This window comes from Bidens hawaiensis, unplaced genomic scaffold, assembly GCF_021521415.1.
Source record: "Bidens hawaiensis isolate Kalapana, Puna unplaced genomic scaffold, B.hawaiensis_p1.1 tig00049390_1, whole genome shotgun sequence".
Taxonomy (NCBI): domain Eukaryota; kingdom Viridiplantae; phylum Streptophyta; class Magnoliopsida; order Asterales; family Asteraceae; genus Bidens; species Bidens hawaiensis.
Genome location: NW_027498844.1, coordinates 66084 through 88201, shown reverse-complemented (window position 1 = coordinate 88201; position 22118 = coordinate 66084). Strand labels below are relative to the sequence as shown.

General features: G+C 36.6%; 1 pseudogene; it reads right to left on the bottom strand.

The window, feature by feature from the left end:
• Positions 1-246: 246 nt before the first annotated feature.
• LOC143597992 (aspartyl protease APCB1-like) lies at positions 247-3119 on the bottom strand (annotated as a pseudogene).
• Positions 3120-22118: the final 18999 nt, after the last annotated feature.

The following is a 22118-nucleotide window of genomic DNA, read 5'->3' as shown; positions in this document are numbered from 1 at the left end:
CTGTAGCGCCTTTATTATTATTTCTATATTTATTTGCTACCACTTTGGCTCCATGACATCGCTCATTGTTATTATTACGTTATACAATACTTATATTACTTTTATCGTTATAATATTTGAAAAGTTGCCTTATACGTTTCGGCATGCCACCACTCTCTAATTTTCACCTTGTTTATTAATTTTTGTTATGCAGGGATATGAATTTGGAGATACAAGTTAATGCTCAGAATCTTCTCATGGTGATGAACAATATGATATGTACAACATGCGAATTAGCTCAAAATGATGGAAGATAATCTTTAGATTGCTTCGGATTGATGCATTCTGATCTCATCCACCCAATTATCTGCTTCACGTTATCGTCCACGATCAGATTTCCACGCATCGAGATGTCTGCAAAGGAAACAAAAATATGGTTAAAACTTGCTAAAAATGATTGACCTTAAAAAGCAATAGGTCAAAATTTTTGGCAAAAGCTGCAAACTAGTAGGTTAAAACATGCCAAAAACTATGTGATAGATAAACTACTAATTACTTTTCAAGATATATGATTTGAGACCACTATTAGCAAGTTATAGGGGTGTTAAATGGGCCGTTTTCACGGATTAGCAAGTCGAACCCGAAAATCATGTGAGACATGAACCAAACACGAAGCATGTATTCATGGATTGACACAAACATGACCCATTTAATCCGTTAAAATTTTATATTATTTTTTTGCGTACCATACTCTTTAACATTATAAATTTACAACCAAATCATACCTCCAATAATAATATGTGATCCGTCAAGCAAATCACTACCATCAAGAATGCCTAAGCACACGTTTCCTTTGTTCTGCAAACACATATACGATTATAATATAAGTCATCATTGCTTTGTCATATATCTCATCCTACAACATATTTAAAAAAATAATAAAAATAAAATAAAATAAAATAAGATCTTACACTTATGATCAAGTAACCCTCTGGCGGAATATGTAAATATGTTGAAATAGTCCACCACTTTCTCCAAAACTGAAAAGTTAGCGGCTTGAAAACTTTCCCAACATCTTTGATGGATCTGTAAGCATGTAAATATTTACCATCTCTTATTATACAGTCACTGCATCTATAGGTACCCTGTAATCTTTAAGTAAAAATCATGCAATTCGATCTAAAATCTATTAGTGAGTCCAGTCCAAATCATAAAGATACTGATTTTTAAAAAAAATGGGCATGAATTGAGGATGCTGAAACAATGCTTCGAATGCAAAAATGGGTTTAAAATATTAATAATTAAATATTGAATTTAAGATATTTGCCCCTCAATATAATATAAGCAATTTGTATGCACCTTACTGGAGTTTTGGGTCGTCAACAAATGGGCAGTGTTGTATCTGAAGCATCCTGGATGAAGCCATCACCAGAAATATCTTTAAGCTGCAAATTGTGTGTTTGAAATTATAAGAGTGACGTAAACAAATAAAGTAATATGAGTCGATTGTGTCTAATAAAAAGGGTCAATAACATAAAAATCTAAGAAGGATCTAGTGCTGACACGTATCATGATGCAATTTTTCATGATGACGCTTTTTACATGAATAACCATTTTTATGTTAATCATCCCCATAAACATAAGTTGCTTACCATACTAAGTAAGCCAGAATAAGCTTGTCTTGTGAAGTATGTGTAAGAACTCCCACTATCAAACACTATTCGTCCATTTCCATTTTTGTAACGATCGAAACCAAGTTGCTTAGATCCATAAGTCACTTTAGAAACTTCTGCAACATAATTACTTCACATATAAATATAGATATCAGAAATGAAGCATACAATAAATACACAAGAGGGAGACAGAGATACAGAAATCAAAGATCAAAATGCTCACATGGAAGCATCATTGAACATAGGAACCCAAGACATCTTTGCTTGTGGCACAATATCACCTCCTAAGAACATGTATCCGCCACTCACTGAATCAGATGTAAGACAATGGCCAATCACATTGTCGATAATACCTTCTTTTGATAACTGAGAAGGCAGGCTCACTTTAGCCCTGCTAAGACCAAGAATCCCATCTGTTTTTGTCAACGAGTTTAAAAGTATGCCTTGCTGATCATACGCACACCTATCACACAACAAATAAAGATATAATTTATATATTCAAATGGGCCAAAATTGCGGCATCTATTAAGAAAAGAATCGTACCCAATGATAACTCTAGAGTTGATTGATGAATCGTTTATAGCTACTAAATGCAGGTCGTCCCTTGAAAGTACCCCCAAATAAGAGCTATGATCTGCATACTCAATTTCATAATCACACTGACTGCAAGACTCACAATGCCCAAACTTGCTATTGTGTTGGACATCAAAACAGAATGAATCTTTAGAAGATAAGATATTTCCTCTAGTCGGTTTGTAATAAGGGTGTGCTCCCTGCATTCACAGTTGAATAATTATATAAATAATTACACAATGATTGACTGAAATTTACTTGAATTTAACCTTGGCACAGCTGGTGCACGGGGCATCACATTGAATCCATGTCAAATCACTACCGGTATCTATGTCAAGATGATATCGTTTTGGAGGGTTTCCAACATGAATCTGTGTGTAATACTTACAGTTTTCAAAAGAACAAACACAAACAATTTAGAATGAAATGTAACTGTGATCAACTAAAATCAAAACGTAGAACAATGAAAGAAGAATAACGATAAATTAACACTAACATTGTAAAACATCATACATATGTATTAATTTTGCAAACAAGTTTGTGTTGGATTTTATGGACGTTTCGGGTCAAGTCAACGTGACCGACCCGAACGTGGCCCGGACAGAGTTACACCGGGGGTAACGAGATAAAGGCCTACTTAAAGGTTAATTAGGCCCGACACATAAAATAATTATATGGACAGGGTTATGGACTAGGCTTTGTTTGTTAATTGGGCTCAAGCCCAAGTTGGTTAATTGTTAAACCCTAAATACATTTACTATAAATACATTAACAATATCTATTTATGAAAACTACTCAACATAATAAGCAAACCCTAGCTACCTTCGAAATTCCGGCGCCGTTTTCCGGCCACCGGAAAACCGACCCCAACCGTAGCCACCACCCATTGTCCATTTTCCGCCACCCTAAACTAACCTCCGCCGCCTTACACTAGCCTCCGAGGCTGTCTAAGCTTCACCCTTCGTTTTTCCGGCGAACAAAGGTGATTCCGGCGAGTTCGTTTTTCCGGCAGTCCAGATTCCGGCCACTTGAAGCTACAGTTGGGAGCTATTGCTGCTGTCCATTGCTGTCTTTTGCATACCACCGCAGTCCGCCGCCTTCTGTTGTCGACATAAGTTGCTGCCGCCGTCGCAGGAAGTCACCGCCGACTGCTGTTAGCCGCCGTTGCCCATAGATCTCGCCGGAATTCTTGGTGCTCTTGGATTGTGTCATTTCCAGCGTTTCTCGTTCACTCTCGGTGTCTTCCCGGTTCTTGTAACCGAGGTATATCGACAAACCCCCTATGGTTGAATTATTATATGTTAATCGTACTTGTATCGTTTGTAATCGGATCCGGGTTCGGGTTTCGGTTTATGGTTCGTTTTAATTTGTCTTATATCGCTGCGTTTTTATTGTTTCGTTAATGAGTTTGATTATTAATATGGATTAATAATTATCGAAACGAAATATTATTTAAAACGGGTTCAAATAGTTTAACCGTTTTGTCTCGAACCACCGTTGAAACCCAACAGTGGTATCAGAGCCGCCGTTACAACGTACGAGTTGATACCAGTTCGTTTAAAACCGGATCTACATCTTAAACTTTAAATCGTTTAAAGTTTATAGATCTAGAATTATTTTCGGGTGATTTTGGATTGGTCAAAGTTTTGTTTATTTTATTTGACCAAGTCAAAACGACCCGAAATTTTATTTATTGTGAATATGTAAATCTGGCCCCGACCTATGTGATTGTATGGTTGTGTTTGGTGTTTGAGCTTGTTTTGGCCATATGGTTGGTTCAAAAGTTGTAAAAAGGTTATTATTTAATTTTCGGTTTTCTTTGGCTATAAAGATGGTTCAAATTTGTAATAGGACATATTAATGTTAGTTTATAAATTTGTAATTAAGAAGACGCGAAGATAACCGAGGACGAGCTCGAGGACCATTTTGGAGTTAGTGGGAGTTCGGACAAGACGACGGGATGCACCGTGAAGTCCATCCTTGTGGTTGTTTGTCTTGTGAACCCCTTGACCCGATCGGTCTCCCTAATTGGCTCTAGCGAGACCGATCACCTTTTGGCCATAAGGATTTACATATTATTGTTATTTGCTATTTGTGGTTGCTTGGATTGTTTATAATAGGATTATAATATCACCGACCTAATACCAAATAAATTTGAAAATAAACATTTTATTAACCGATTTTGTTTTGCAAATTAAAAACGTTTTGATTTCCAAAACTAATAAGTTATTTTCTATTAACTTAAAATTGGTTAGTCATATCGCGACAAACTTAGTTTTAATAGGTTACCTAAAACTAAGTGTCCTGAGAGATGAAAGGGTTCATCTATTCGTCCCGATAATATATACAGTAAAATTTGACTTTTACTATATTTGGTAATTTTAAAATTTATCCCAATTTAAAACCAATAGTTTATGCCAATCCTACTACAAGTCACACTTGAGGCATACTGCGAAATTTCGAGTGTTTGGAGCTACAGAACCGCACTTGTTTTCTAGCCTATCCCATCAAGGTGAAAGCGCTTCGTTGACACATCCGGCCCTTTCACACGTCACGGTACTAGGACAACTATTACTTTACTCTCCTGTTACGTGCTAAAGCTGTCTGGAGACTTAAAGTGGGCAAAGATGAGACTAAACGTATCTATACAGACAATCGTTGTCTTTATAGGCCTCATAACTGAGAGTTGTGCTCTATTCACAATTGACAATCGTTGTCGGTCTGTCTAACCACTTATTAATGTTGTGTGCTACAGCTGCCTTTAATATCTGGAAGCCAGATTCTCATACTCCTAATTAATTAATGTTATTGGGTCATTAATAATAGGACTACAACGTCGAAAATACTAATTAAAATTTCCTTTTGCTTAACTAATCAGATGTCGTCAAACGAAATTTCACCCTACGCCCTTAAGACTATCCTTGAGAAGGATAAACTGAATGGTACCAACTTCATCGAATGGCACCGCAACTTAAGACTTGTTCTCACCATGGCAAAGCGCCTGTATGTTCTCGATGGACCTGTTCCAACCGAGCCTGAAAACAACACAGCCGCTGCACGAAAGGTTCTTGACAAGCATAAGGATGACTCGGCTGAGGTCTCCTGTATTATGCTAGCCACCATGACTTCTGAGTTTGCTAAAGGCTTGGAAGACTTTGGTGCCTATGAGATGCTTGAGCAACTCAAGGGCATGTTCCAGAAACAAGCCCGTCAAGAACGTTTCAACACCATGAAACAACTCATCAGTTGCAAGATGGCAGAGGGGTCTCCCGTCAGTGCTCATGTTCTTAAGATGAAGGGGCACATCAATCAGCTCAAGAAACTTGATTATCCCATGCCCGATGAGATGGCATCGGATTTCATCCTCAACTCTCTCCCCAACTCATACGACCAGTTCGTGATGAATTTCAATATGAATGGTTGGGTGAAGACAGTGCCGGAGCTTCATAACATGCTTAAGACGACTGAAATGAACATTCCTTCTAGGACCAATCAAGTTCTGATGATTCGATCTGCTGGTGTCAAGAAGCCAAAACCAAAGAATCGGGGTTTTAAGGGAAAAGGCAAGAAGAAAGTTACTGTTTCTGCCCATGTTGCCACCAACACTAACAAGGTGGTTGCAAAGAAAAAGCCGCCGCCCTTTGAGGAGCGCAAGTCCTTCAAATGCAACCATATGGGGCACTGGATGAGAAACTGCCCCGAGCACCTTGCTGAGATCAGAAAGAAGAGAGCAAATGGTGAAGGCTTTTCTGGAGGTATTTCCATATACGTTATTGAACTTTTCACTGTCTCTAGCAACACATGGGTATTTGATACCGGATGTGGTTACCACATCGTTAATGTCTTGCTGGAGCCTGAGAAGTGTAGGAAACTGAATAAAGGCAGCATGGAACTCATCGTTGGAGATGGGAAGAGAGTACCAGTTCTGGCAACTGGAGTATTTCATTTTACTTGTGCATCTGGCCTAGTTTTTCCTTTAAATAATTGTTTGTATGCTCCTGGCTTGACCAGAAACATCATTTCAGTTTCATTGTTATTTGAACAAGGATTTAAGTATGTTCTTAATGGCATGGCTATTTCTGGTTACTTAAATGATATCTTTTATTTTGAGGCTAAACCTCGAAATGGTATTTATGAGATTGATGTTCAACCTGACAATAACGTATATCATCTTTCAAAACGTATCAAGACTAGTGTCAACGATACATTTCTATGGCATTGCCGACTTGGCCACATAAGCAAGGCAAAATTTAAAAGACTCCAATCCGAAGGTATTCTTGAATACACAGGACCAGACTCTTTTAACACTTGTGAATCTTGCTTGGCTGGCAAACTCGCCAAAGACTCCTTCACTAATAAAAGTGAACGAGCAAGTGATCTATTAGGACTCATACATACTGATGTATGTGGACCTTTTAGAACCATGACTAGAAACCATGAAAGATACTTTGTTTCTTTTATCGACGATTATAGTCGATACGCTTATGTGTATCTTATGAAACACAAGCACGAAACTTTTGAAAAGTTCAAAGAGTTTCAAAGCAAAGTGGAAAAACAACTTGACAAAACCATTAAGATACTTCGATCAGATCGAGGTGGAGAGTATCTGAGCACAGAGTTCATCACTCATCTAAAAGAGTATGGAATTGTTTCACAGCTCATTCCACCTGGCACACCCCAACTAAATGGCGTGAGCGAGATGAGAAATCGAACTTTGCTAAACATGGTTCGATCGATGATGTGTAGAACCAACCTGCCTCACTCCTTTTGGGGCTACGCCCTTATGACCGCCGCCCGCATTGTCAATCTAGCTCCAACTAAGAAGATAGACAAAACACCATATGAGATATGGCATAAGGGAAAGAAACCCAAATTGTCTTATCTTAGAGTATGGGGATGTGATGCTTATATTACAAGTGAGTCTGATGACAAGCTTGATCCCCGCGGCGAAAAGGTTATTTTTGTCGGATACTATTACATGAGCGGTTATTATTTCTTTCATCCTGATACAAATACGATTTCTGTCAGGAGGAAAGGCTACTTCCTTGAAGAATATTTTCTTAGTCAAGGAACTAGAAGTGACATTGTCGATCTTGAAGAAATTCAAGATCCACAACCAACCGCTGAGAAAGTTGGAGAGTCTGATCAACAAGTTGTTGTTGCTGATACATCAGACGTGAACACAAACGTTCGCAGAAGTAGTAGGACTCCCGTACCAAATTCTAGATACTTATGTCATCTAGATGGTCCCGAAGTCTTATTAGTAGCAGAATCTGGGGACGAGCCTACTAACTACAAGTCTGCTATCTTGGATCCGGAATCCAAGAAATGGCAAGATGCCATGAACGCTGAGATGCAGTCCATGCATGATAACCAAGTTTGGAACTTGGTTGAGCTAGCCCTCGATTGTCGGGCAGTATGGAGCAAATGGATTTTCAAGAAGAAAACCGACATGCATGGAAATGTGCAAACCTACAAAGCACGGCTAGTCGCAAAAGGTTTCCCTCAAACTCAAGGTGTTGACTATGATGAAACTTTTTCGCCCGTTGCTATGACCAAGTCGATTAGGATATTGCTTGCCATTGCTGCATACTATGATTATGAGATATGGCAAATGGATGTCAAAACCGCTTTCCTAAATGGACATCTTTCTGAAGATGTCTACATGGTTCAGCCCGAAGGTTTTGTCGATCCAAAATATCCTAATAAGGTTTGCAAATTGAACAAGTCCATTTATGGGCTTAAGCAGGCATCTCGAAGCTGGAATCTTCACTTTGATGAGAAAATCAAAGAGTTTGGTTTTGTCAAGAATGAAGATGAACCTTGTGTTTACAGAAAGGCTAGTGGGAGCACTATATCATTCCTCATCTTGTATGTGGATGGCATACTGATCATTGGAAACAACATTCCTATGCTTAAGGAAGTTAAGCAATGGTTGGAATCTTGTTTTGCAATGAAAGATCTTGGAGAAGCCGCATATATTCTGGGAACTAAGATCTATAGAGATAGATCTAAGCGGATTCTAGGGCTTAGTCAAAGTACTTACATAGACAAAGTGATGACTCGCTTCTCAATGGAAAACTCCAAGAAAGGAGTTGTTCCAATGACTAAGGGAACCGTGTTGAGCAAATCGCAATCTCCGGCAACGGACATTGAATCTAAACGTATGCAAGCAATTCCATATGCTTCTGCGGTTGGCTCTATCATGTATTCTATGTTGTGTACTAGACCTGACGTGTCGTATGCCTTGAGCATGACCAGCCATTTTCAACAGAGTCCTGGCATTGCCCATTGGACTGCTGTGAAGAACATTCTAAGGTACTTGAATAGAACCAAAGACATGTTCTTGGTGTTTGGGGGAGTGGAAGAGGAGCTCACTGTAAAGTGTTACACTGATGCTAGCTTCCAGACTGACCGAGATGATTCTCGCTCACAGTTGGGTTTCGTCTTCACTCTCAATGGAGGGGCTATTTATTGGAATAGCTCCAAGCAGAGTGTTGTGGCGGATTCTACCACCGAATCCGAATATATAGCCGCATCTGATGCTGCTAAGGAGGCTGCTTGGATGAAGAAGTTCATCACCGATCTCGATGTGGTTCCAAGTATTCACAAACCAATCGAGATATTCTGTGATAACACAGGTGCTATTGCTCAAGCCAAAGAGCCAAGGTCTCATCACAGAACCAAGCACATTCTAAGGAAGTTCCATCTCATTCGGGAAATATTGGAACGAGGTGACATCGTGATAAGAAAAGTAGACACATATCAAAATCTAGCCTACCCGTTCACTAAGCCAATGACTCTAACAGACATGATCAGCATAGAGATGCTATCGGGCTTAGATTTGCTAGTGATTTATTTTGATTTAGTATTTGGATGTATGAACATTCAAACAGTTGTACTTTTCAGTTCACCTTTGATTTAATGGTTAAATGCAAACGTTGAATGATACAACCGTGTTCCTTTTAATACGTTTAATCCATGAATATTATATTCTAAACTATCCGTAGTCGGTCAGACTCGTGGGAGCGATTCTGAATTAAGACTATTCTGACTTTGGACTCAAGCAGTTGACTTCCAAACTCACAGACCTCATTATGAATGACGTTGGATGTAACTCGCATCAAATCATCTTCATGGATCTTGATCATAAGATTTTTTGATAATAGTATGCTCATTTAGTATCCTTAGACGTGAGATACATATTAGAACTTTCGTTTACCGAGGGATATTCTTTGACCATGTCAACCGCTGTTGCGTAACTGCCAGCCATAAAGGCATTGATTGGGAATGTTCTGGAGTTCAGTGGGAGTTGTATGTAGTCAAGATGGGATTCTGTACTCTTACATTAAAATGTAACAGTTAGACATATTGGCGCCCTCGTTGATTCAAACTGGTAAAGTGTGAGGCCTCACCCAAACTTACTGTGTGTTTGAATGGACCACTTTGACTCTATATCGAGAATTAAAATAATTGAACACTATATGAGATTGTTTTGATCCATGTCTCATTGTTCAATTAATGTCTTATACAGAAAGGATAGATGACAACGATTACTATAAATTCGTTATCTTGCAATAAGGTATTCCAAGATACTTTGGTTATGGATTTAAGATGTCATATTCGGTTGGGGACAGCTATGTGTAGCTAGAACGCCTCTGGCTGTCATCGTTGTGATACTTGACCCAAATACGTCCAAGTGGGAGACTGTTGGATTTTATAGACGTTTCGGGTCAAGTCAACGTGACCGACCCGAACGTGGCCCGGACAGAGTTACACCGGGGGTTACGAGATAAAGGCCTACTTAAAGGTTAATTAGGCCCGACCCATAAAATAATTATATGGACAGGGTTATGGACTAGGCTTTGTTTGTTAATTAAGTTGGTTAATTGTTAAACCCTAAATACATTTACTATAAATACATTAACAATATCTATTTATGAAAACTACTCAACATAATAAGCAACCCTAGCTACCTTCGAAATTCCGGCACCGTTTTCCGGCCACCGGAAAACCGACCCCAACCGTAGCCACCACCCACTGTCCATTTAGTCACCAGAACTTCCTCCGCCACCCTAAACTAACCTCCGCCGCCTTACGCTAGCCTCCGAGGCTGTCTAAGCTTCACCCTTCGTTTTTCCGGCGAACAAAGGTGATTCCGGAGAGTTCGTTTTTCCGGCAGTCCAGATTCCGGCCACTTGAAGCTACAGTTGGGAGCTATTGCTGCTGTTCATTGCTGTCTTTTGCATACCACCGCAGTCCGCCGCCTTCTGTTGTCAACATAAGTTGCTGCCGCCGTCGCCGGAAGTCACCGCCGACCGCTGTCAGCCGCCGTTGCCCACAGATCTCGCCGGAATTCTTGGTGCTCTTGGATTGTGTCATTTCCAGCATTTCTCGTTCACTCTCGGTGTCTTCCCGGTTCTTGTAACCGAGGTATATCGACAAACCCCCTATGGTTGAATTATTATATGTTAATCGTGCTCGTATCGTTTGTAATCGGATCCGGGTTCGGATTTCGGTTTATGGTTCGTTTTAATTTGTCTTATATCCGCTGCGTTTTTATTGTTTCGTTAATGAGCTTGATTATTAATATGGATTAATAATTATCGAAACGAAATATTATTTAAAACGGGTTCAAATAGTTTAACCGTTTTGTCTCGAACCACCGTTAAAACCCAACAGCTTGCTCAATGAGCCAAGAGCCGGCTCGAGCTTAACACCTTAGCTCGTTAAAACAAGCAAGTGGAGCATGAGCCTAACTTGGCTTGGATCGGCTATGTTGTTTACAACCGAAGCAAGTCTGAAGTCAAGCTCCAGTCAACCTGGGTGGCCAAGCCAAAGTAATGATTGTTTTTTTCATCTAAATTCATTAAAAATTCTTCAAATATATATTCAGTATGAATTGCATCCAAACAATCAATAAATCATCTGAAGAATATTACACAGAATACAAATCACCGATTGAATTGTTTGAATTTTACCTTGGCACAACTGGTGCACGGGGCATCACATTGAATCCATGTCAAATCACTACCGGTATCTATGTCAAGATGATATGGTTTTGGAGGGTTTCCAACATGATTCTATGTGTAATACAACCTTTATAGTTTTCAAAAAAACAAACATACAAACAATTTAGAATGATATTTAACTGTGATAAACTGAAATCAAAAGTAGAATGAAGAAAACAACTATTAAATTAACAAAAACATTGTAACCACTACTATCAAAAAGCTCAAAGCTTGCTTTAAAATAACTCAAAATGAGCTTATTTTTAAACAAACCAAGCCTCGTTAGGCTCGCTAAGCTGGCTATTCTAAATTAAAGCCCATATTTTTATATATATATTAACTATAGCCCAAATATTAATATATATAAATTATATAATTTAGTTTACAAATTATGAATTATGTATATGTTAAAAATATTACTTTATACATTCATATACATATATAAATATATATACATACTAGTTTTATCCCGTGTGTCACGCGGGTTACTTTTAGTTTTTTTATATATCAAAATGAATATATATTTTTCTTGTATGATGTGTTTAGGTATAAAACTTAAAGGTTTGATGAATGAATAAAGTATCTCATGTGTATAGTTGGAGTTAGTTTAGTTTGTTATTTATTTACGTTTGTATGGAGTTGTGTGATGTGAAACGTATATTTTTTTTTAATGGATCACCTCAAAGGGGCTGATAGAGTCTAAAACCTGGACTCAAACAAACGATTCAATTACTGAAACATAATAACCCGGTTCGAGATGGGAAGTCTCTGATTACCCAATTCGAGATGGGAAGTCTCCAATACAAGGTTAAAGAAAACCTAATATTTAGATAGTAATAATAAACATTGACATCCTCCTCACTAGAACAATAGATATAAATAAGCACTAATAGAATAATAACATGCCCTAAACTTAAGCTACCCTTTATTAATATAATAATAACCGGTCCTAAATTTCATATGATCATCAACTTCATATCCCCTCTTTTAGTAACTTATATGACCAGATATGGGACCGTATCAATACATCCCGGCCGTACAAACGACTTGTCCTCAAGTCGAAAATCCGATAGTTGTGCCAAGCGATCAACCATTCAATTATAGGCTGACCCTATTCATATATCCATCCATAAGCTAGAGCAGATTGTGAAGGCCCTATGATTTCCTTGTCTTTTTCTTCTGCACCTGACCTTGATGACATCTTGATTTTAGCGATTTCCTTCTTATCATGGATGTCCCCTGTAATTGCAGTTGGTTGTTAAGATTCGGTATTCTTTTTCTCTTCCACTGAGCCCAATAGTTTGCAAGCTAGGAATCGCCCGTGCTTCACAAATCAAATACGTGTGGAAGGATTTTAGGAGCGGATTGCGATGATTGAGTAACAACCGATAAGTTAGGTTTGAAGGCATGTGTTGCTACCGGGTTTCTGTTGGGCTCTGTATAGTCAACTTCGGACTCGGATTCAAGGCCCAAACTCATGGTATTAGGTTCATCGGATTTAATTTTCAAAATATGATGATGAGTTTTCTGGTTATAAGAGTTAACTGTAACAACTCAGGTTTTCGAATTTATATAAATACCCGACTCGTTCGATGTTCGGGTCATTTTATTAAATATATTGCGTTTATAGAGTTTAAATTGTTTAATTATTTATATATTATTATTAACTTATAATTTGATTATTTATAATTATATATTTCTTGTTTTGGCACTTTTAACCCGAAATATAAACTTTTATCCATCTTTGTGCCATCCTCAAACACCAGGGATCAAAAAGAAAATTTTTGGTCATAACCCATATTATAACTAGATATTCACTTACCAAACCCGTCCCATATTCAAGTTTTCTTGAACCCGAATTCAAATATCTTTAACTTGGACAACAATTCTTACTTAATTAATGAAATTGATCTTGTGTATCGTTTACTTTTATCAATTTCGGCCTAGCCGACACCCCTAATCATGTTAACAATATCAATCTTTGGTCTAATATTCCTTATTAACCTAGTCGAAAACCCTAATATCGGATTCTTATAAAAACGATTGTGTAATATGCAATTGATGCATCCACTAGAACCCCTCCGCCATCGCCAATCTTTACCCCATAATTAATTTAATTAACCTGATCTATAGGCTGCTCGTTCATAGCCCCTTATGCGTCGGCCCTATTCTTCATTATTTCACCTATTACAGATCGCTAACAAGGTAACTATTATACATGTTTGAGATCACGTTAAGATGATTATCAAAAGCCCCAACATCACTTTGATTGATTTCAATGGATTGATCGGACTGATGTTGTTAGGGTTCATACTTGATTTCAGTTCTGGCCGCGATTGTTTTTAAAGTTCTGTTTCTAAGTTATAACGCAAGTGATGGTTGGCTCAGCTGGTTAATATGTTGATTATGGAGTGGCAGGTCACGGTTCGAGTCCTTCCCCCACCCCCACCCCCCGATATTGGTTAATTTTAGAGTTTATTTATTTTTATAGCATTTTTTTTGAATAATTAATATAATAATGATTAAATAAAATTATTTTATTTAAAACCGGCTAAAGAACTCGTGTCTTCTCGCACATTTTTGCCCGTGTATGTATGTATGTGTGTATATATATATATTACCATGAAAACTAATAGTTATGATTTAATATATACACCAAGTAAACTTTATGCAAATGTGTTTTTATAATTTAACAAACTAATGATATTTTTAAAAGATGTATTTTACTTATATAATATTTTTTATAGTAAAATATTATAATATATTTATGTTATACTTTTAAAAGGATTTTACGAACTAATAATATAAATTTACTTAATAAATATTATAATAATTATCGAGCTCCTATATCCGATCTAGTTCATTAACTTAGCGTATCTTCGTATTCTTTTTCCTTATTAGGCATTATCGTCAACGCGCGTGATCCACTTTCATCATTTTTATTGTTATCTATTCACTCTAGTTCGTCTATCGAGGTGAGTACCACATTCCCCTATTTTACTTGTTTTCCACGTTTTGGGGACATATACATAAATTATACTTCTCATATATACTTATACTCAAAACTGCAACTATTGTCTTATGTGTGAACAACTTATACCTTACTTGTTTACGTGCTTATTTTCTTTGTATGCTTCCGCATTCGGAGAGGTCCAACATAATCTCAATCTAGTATGATCATACGCCAGTCGTTAGCCTTTGTGCTTCTCGACATCTCAGTTATACTTGCTCATTTGGTTAATTTGTTATTCTCATATGACTTGATGCAAATTCTTATTTTTATATATATACTATATGTACATTTAAATTGGTGTGTTGCTCACTCAACCTTGTGTTGACAAAACTATTCTATTTTCAACGCATATGCAGGTTATCGTGTGACGTGATTATCAAGATTGTTTGAAGCAACTTAGGATGAATGTTAGAGAAGAAGATACAAGAATTAGATTTAAATGTTTATTTTACTTGTTTACTTATGAATTTGATGTACTTGACTATTAAATAAAATTTAATAAATACTGGCACTTTTAATATTGAATATAATAACCTTTGAAAACTTATGAGCAATCAGTTCGCGCCCCGGCATTTCCGCCGTAGGTTGGGGTGTGACAGATTGGTATTAAAGCCGAAGGTTTAAGATATGTCATTAGAAAGTGTCTTATGCACATGTTTAGGAGACGTATATGTGCCTATATGTTTGCCTTTATGTGTTCAATTCTAAATTGTTTACATCTTTCCTAGATAATATCCATTAATTATTGTATTGGTATGCACACACACACAAACTCCTAGGCTATGCCTCAACATTCAAAGAAAATTTTTCAAAATTAGATTGATTTTTATTTTCGGGAAATTCCTTAAGAATTCCCACCTGTTGTTTTCGCTCTTACACCTTAGGGCTAGGCTATATGGCATGTCCCTATCACAAATGAAAATGGGAGAGAAACTATGAGTTGGGCACTGGCAAAACGGTTCCAAGAACCAAAGGTAAGACGCTATTCCTAACCTGGGTGATAACCTGACCACAATACTTAACCCTATGGACCCGAGCGAAACCCACAAATGCCATATGGCTGACACCCTAAGCTGTGAACCGTGACCACATTAGTGGTTGCACCCCTATAATATTTTTAAAACGAATTCACGGTGGTTCGTGGCTAAACTCGGTTTTCCCGATTATTGTGTTGTTATTCAAATGGTTAGTTGGGTGAAAAATCCGTGGAACCCATGGACACTCCTACTATCCATTTCTTAACTTATATTCGTATTCTTGTTGCAGTAATTAAACGTGGTGATTCACAAGATACTCCGACTACCCATATTTATTTCGATAGTTTGTTATTTAGTTTGGTCGGTTAATACGCCGTGTAACGCACATTGGGCCGACAAAATTCATTGCATTGTTAATTCGTTAATTAGTTGGGACAATCAAATTGCCATGTAACGCTTATGGGCTGTCCAACTCAGTTGTTTTTCGTTAGTTCGTTGGGCCATTCAAATTGCCATGGAAAGCTCATGGGAGGCCAACATCCACAATTTATATTTCGTTAGTTTATTGTAAACTTAATAATCTAATTTTTAAACTGACTTAACTCCTCATGTAGTCATCACACATTAATCTTATTGACTACATTATTTAACAACTATTTAAACTATGTAACCCCCCCCCCCATCTTATAATCTTCCACATTTAATCCTTATGGAACAAATCCCCTTACTTCTTAAGGAAACATTATTATAAGTTATCCGCATAGTTAAACATTTTACTATTCTTATGATTTCCTCAATTTATCCTTCATCTTATAAATCCTTATTTTTGGTCCCTATAAAATGTATCATTCAAGAAACCAACGTTATCCTCGACATCAATCGTTTGATTCTCACAACCACCTTAATGGCTGCCTGTATCGCCAAAGAGATAGCTGTTGCGATCCCTAAAATAGTGACCCGAATTTAGGATATCAATGCAACCGATTCAACTTTTCCCACTAATTCCTCTGCTGGTGACTACAAACCATCTACCTTCACCCATCCTCACAACAAGAAACGTAAGAACCATGCTGCAACAAATCCTACCCACCCGCAAGTCTCCTCAAACAAGAAACCTTACTTGGGTCCTTTTCCGTCATGCTCCATTTGTAACCATCATCACTCCGTTAAATCCATATGTCGTTGTTGCATCCAATGTAACCGTTATGGTCATCTTGCTAACACCGGCCATGTCCCACCTACTGCACAAGTTGTCCCGCAACAACCTACCCCTCATGCTCAACCTGAAGTTCCTAATACCCGTGCTTTCTACCATTGTGGAAACCAAATCACCTCCATAATGCGTGCCCTCAACTTACCCAAGCTCATCAAGCCCAATCTACGACTACACCATGCTACTTGACCCATGCTTACCAGGCTCAAACCCATCAACCTCATGTCCCTCAAGCTCCTCCCATCAATAAAGGTCAACCTTACTTAACCCAACACTACCACACCTCACAACCACAAGCTCAAGTTTACCAAACATATTTCCACCAAACAAGTCTCTTGCAAACCTTTCAAGCTCCAGTTTTCTAAGCAATGCCGAATCAATCTACCTCAATTGCTCCTACTCCTGCAACTCCTCGTTGTGCCTCAAGTCACGCCAATTAAGCTACTCAACGATCATGAAGACCTTTTCTGTTCCCTTTATCTATCCTACCTTCTTTTGTCTTTTTCTTAATTACGTATTGTAACGGCTCTTTATGGCCTTGGATTATTTCCAAATTTGAAATATTTACCTTCTATCTAATAAATAAAGTTTTTTTTAATTACATAGATTTTTTATTGAAGCCTACTTCTATCCTATTTCTTTACCCTCCTTAACCTTAACTATTTATATGTTACCCCTTCTTCAACTTTAAATATTTATATCCTTAAGTTTAAAAGTCATCTTACAAATTTCTTTGTTTTATTAAAATTCACTGCAATTTTTTGAATTATTTTAAACTCCTTTAAATCTGTTTCCTCAAAGTCATGTTTTACTTAAACATTTTGTAACCCACACAATGGGACGAATTTTGTGGACCATCCGACGATCTAAGTAATTATGGATGCATACATAATTACCAAAGTCCTAGTATGGAAATCATGATCCAAATATTTGTGTGTCATAATATAGAATCGTAAGTAGTTGAGATAACGCTACAAATGTAAAGATGATAAGAACATGGTGGATATGCCGCTCGTACATACTATATATAAGTGCCCTTATCGGATTTTCATTTGGAGCGTTACTTCAATTATCTAAAGTTCTATATTATGTATTTTTATTTAACGATGTTGTTATGGTATTCTTTAATTTCGGGACGAAATTCCCTAAAGTTGGGGAGACTGTAACAACTCGGGTTTTCGAATTTATATAAATACCCGACTCGTTCGATGTTCGGGTTATTTTATTAAATATATTGTGTTTATCGAGTTTAAATTGTTTAATTAGTTATATATTATTATTAACTTATAATTTGATTATTTATAATTATATATTTCTTGTTTTGGCACTTTTAACTCGAAATATAAACTTTTATCCATCTTTGTGCCATCCTCAAACACCAGGAATTAAAAAGAAAAATTTTGGTCATAACCCATATTATAACTGGATATTCGTTAACCAAACCCGACCCATATTCACGCTTTCTTGAACCCGAATTCATATATATTTAACTTGGACAACAATTCTTTCTTAATTAATGAAATTGATCTTGTGTATTGTTTACTTTAATCAATTTCGGCCTAGCCGACACCCCTAATCATGTTAACAATATCAATATTTGATCTAATATTCCTTATTAACCTAGTCGAAAACCCTAATATCGGATTCTTATATAAACGATCGTGTAATATGCAATTGATGCATCCACTAGACCCTCAGCCGTCGCCAATATTTACCCCACAAATAATTTGATTAACCAGATCTATAGGCTGCTAGTTCATAGCCCTTATGCGTCGGCCATGTTTTTAATTATTTCACCTATTACAGATCGCTAACATGGTAATTATTATACAGGTTTGAGATCGCTTTAAGAAGCTTATCAAAAGGCCCAACATCACTTTGATTGATTTCAACGGATTGATCGGACTGATGTTGTTAGGGTTCATACTTGATTTCAGTTTTGGCCGCGATAGTTTTTAAAGTTCTGTTTCTAAGTTATAACGCAAGTGATGGTTGGCTCAGCTAGTTAATATGTTGATTATGGAGTGGCAGGTCACGGGTTCGAGTCCCTGCCCCCTGATTTTGGTTAATTTTAGAGTTTATTTAAAGCTATTTTTATGAATAATTAATATAATAATGATTAAATAAAATTATTTTATTTAAAACCGGCTAAAGAACTCGTGTGTTCTCGCACCTTTTTGCCCGTGTATGTATGTATGTATATATATATATGTATATTACCATGAAAACTAATAGTTATGATTTAATATATACATCAAGTAAACTTTATACAAATGTGTTTTTATAATCTAACAAACTAATGATATTTTTAAAAGATTTATTTTACTTATATAATATTTTTATAGTAAAATATTATAATATATTTATGATATACTTTTAAAGGGATTTTACGAACTAATAATATAAAATTTACTTAATAAATATTATAATAATTATCAATCTCCTATATCCAATCTAGTTCATTAACTCAGCGTATCTTCGTATTCTTTTTCATTATTAGGCCTTATCGTCAACGCGCGTGATCCGATTTCGTCATTTTGATTGTTATCTATTCACTCTTGTTCGTCTATCGAGGTGAGTACCACATTCCCCTATTTTACTTGTTTTCCATGTTTTGGGGACATATGCGTAAATTATACTTCTTATATATACTTATACTCAAAACTGCAACTATTGTCTTATGTGTGAACAACTTATACCTTACTTGTTTATGTGCTTATTTGCTTTGTATGCTTCCGCATTCGGAGAGATCCAACATAATCTCAGTATAGTATGATCATACGCCAGTCGTTAGCCTTTGTGCTTCTCGACATCTCAGTTATACTTGCTCATTTGGTTGATTTGTTATTCTCATATGACTTGTTGCAACTACTTATTTTTATATATATATACTATATGTACATTTAAATTGGTGTGTTGCTCACTCAACCTTGTGTTGACAAAACTATTCTATTTTCAACGCATATGCAGCTTATCGTGTGACGTGATTATCAAGATTGTTTGAAGCAACTTAGCATGCATGTTAGAGAAGAAGATACAAGAATTATATTTAAATGCTTATTTTACTTGTTTAATTATGAGTTTGACGTACTTGACTATTTAATAAAATTTAATAGATATTGACACTTTTATCATGACAGATAAACTTAGTTTGAAATTTTAATCGTCGGTCTCAAGTTTAGTAAAAATACATCGCTCGTTACCTATTGAAACCACTAAAATTCGAATGCGAACCAACTGAGAATAATATTCAATAAAAACCTGGCTCAAAAATACTCAAAGTGTAGGAAATATTTAAATAATAATATCTATATTTTAGACCAGATCAACTTATGAGTTTGATGTACTACTATTTAATAAAATTTAATAGATATTGACACTTTTAATATTGCATATAGTAACATTTGAAAAGCTGTGAGCAATCAGTTCGCGCCTTGGCATTTCCGCCGTAGGTTGGGGTGTGATAGATTGGTATCAAAGCCAAAGGTTTAAGATAGGTCGTTAGAAATTGCCTTAGACACATGTTTATGAGCCGTATATGTGCCTATCTGTTTGCCTTTATGTGTTAACTTTTAAATTGTTTACAAATTTCCTAGATAATTATCCATTAATTATTGTATTGGTATGCACGCACACACAAACTCCGAGGCTATGCCTCAACATTCAAAGATTTTTTTTCAAAATTAGATTGCTTTTTATTTTCGGGAAATTCCTTAAGAATTCTCACTTGTTGTTTTCGCTCGTACACCTTAGGGCTAGGCTATATGGCATGTCCCTATCACAAATGAAAATGGGAGAGAAACTGTGAGTTGGGCACTGGCAAAACGGTTCCAAGAACCAAAGGTAAGACTCTATTCCTTACCTGGGTGATAACCTGACCACAGTACTCAACCCTATGGACCCGAGCGAGACCCACAAATGCCATATGTTTGACACCCTAAGCTGTAAACCGTGACCACATTAGTGGTTGCACCCCTATAATATTTTTAAACCGAATTCACGGTGGTTCATGGCTAAACTCGGTTTTCCCGATTATTGTGTTCCGTTATTCAAATGGTCAGTTGGGTAAAAAATCCGTGGAACCCATGGGCACTCCTACTATCCATTTCTTAACTTGTTTTCGTATTTTTATTGGAGTAATTAAACGTGGTGATTCATAAGATACTCCGACTACCCATATTTATTTCGATATTCGTTATTTAGTTTGGTCGGTTAAAACGCCGTCTAACGCTCATTGGGCCGACAACCTTCATTGCACTGTTAATTCGTTAATTAGTTGGGACAATCAAATTGCCATGTAACCACTACGTGAAAAAAGGGCTTTAGCCACACATGTGCTGAAATCGGTTTGCCACACTTCAGATTAAATGTGTGGCTAAAGGTCACCAATCATAGTTTCAGCCACACAACTTTTATTTGTGTGACAAAAAAACACACCTGCTAGAACTTTTAGCCACACATGTTTGGTTCATGTGACAAAAACACACATGTTTTGAACCTTAGTCACACATGTTCGGAGCTTGCCACATATGTTTGGTCCTGTGACTAAAAAACATACCTGTACACAGGTGGTCGAAACCTTTAGCCACACTTTAACAAAAAAAATGTGACAGTTACTAGCCACACATAGAAAAGTGTGGCCAAATGTGATCTACGACCACAATAGGTTTCAATGATGTGGCTGAATGCTAATACATATTGTCACACTTACGGGTCAATGTGACCATATAACATTGTTTGTTAGCCACTTATATGCTTTTATGTGTGACTTAAAGCTAACGGTGACATTAAAACAAACACGTGACTATTAACATTTAATGGTCACATTTTAATTATTTCATATGTGGCTAAAAGCTATTATATATATGGTCACGCTTACGTGTTTATGTGACCATAAAGCATTATTTGATAGTCACTTATAATATTTGATGTGTGGCTAAAAGCTAATAGCCACAGCAAAACAACAAATGTAACTATTATAAGTTAATGGCCACACTTTATGCTTCATATGACCATCACCTCCTCCCATTTACAAACCTAATCCATAAACATCAATTGAAGCTCATTACTCTTCTTCATCACTTTGCTTCTTGCTCCAAACTTCATCAACCATCCTGCGACATGATCTAATAGGGGTTTTTAACATGATTAATTAGAACCCTAGGGATGTCATAAACATGTTAGGGTTTCAGTTTTGTTGAGAACAGTTGTCTGACAGATTCGTTCTTATTTATTGATTGGTATGTAACTCGATGTTAATCAATGATTATTGATCCATTCTTGATTTTAGCATATAGTATTATGAGTCTAGTTTCCGGAAAGTTAAATTTTGTAATTTTTGGATGAGTGTTGAATACCTTTTATGATTTTACATAAATATATGTCAAAGCTGATTCTAGGAGTTATATTTTGGTCCATTTTTCGGACACCATAACTCCCTAATGACAAACCCAAACGGGTTGGTTTCACTTCTGGAACTTAGTTTTATGAGTTTAAAGATAAACCAATTGGTCTTACATAATTTGGTTTAATGAGTTGATAGAACCATTAAATTAGTTTTTGTTGCGCAATCTGCTGAACTGTTAGTACCTATCTGTAATGGTTGAATTATTGTGAGTTTTCTATGCATGGGAAAAATATAATAAAAATTGTTTGAGAAACCTGATTCATATATCATAC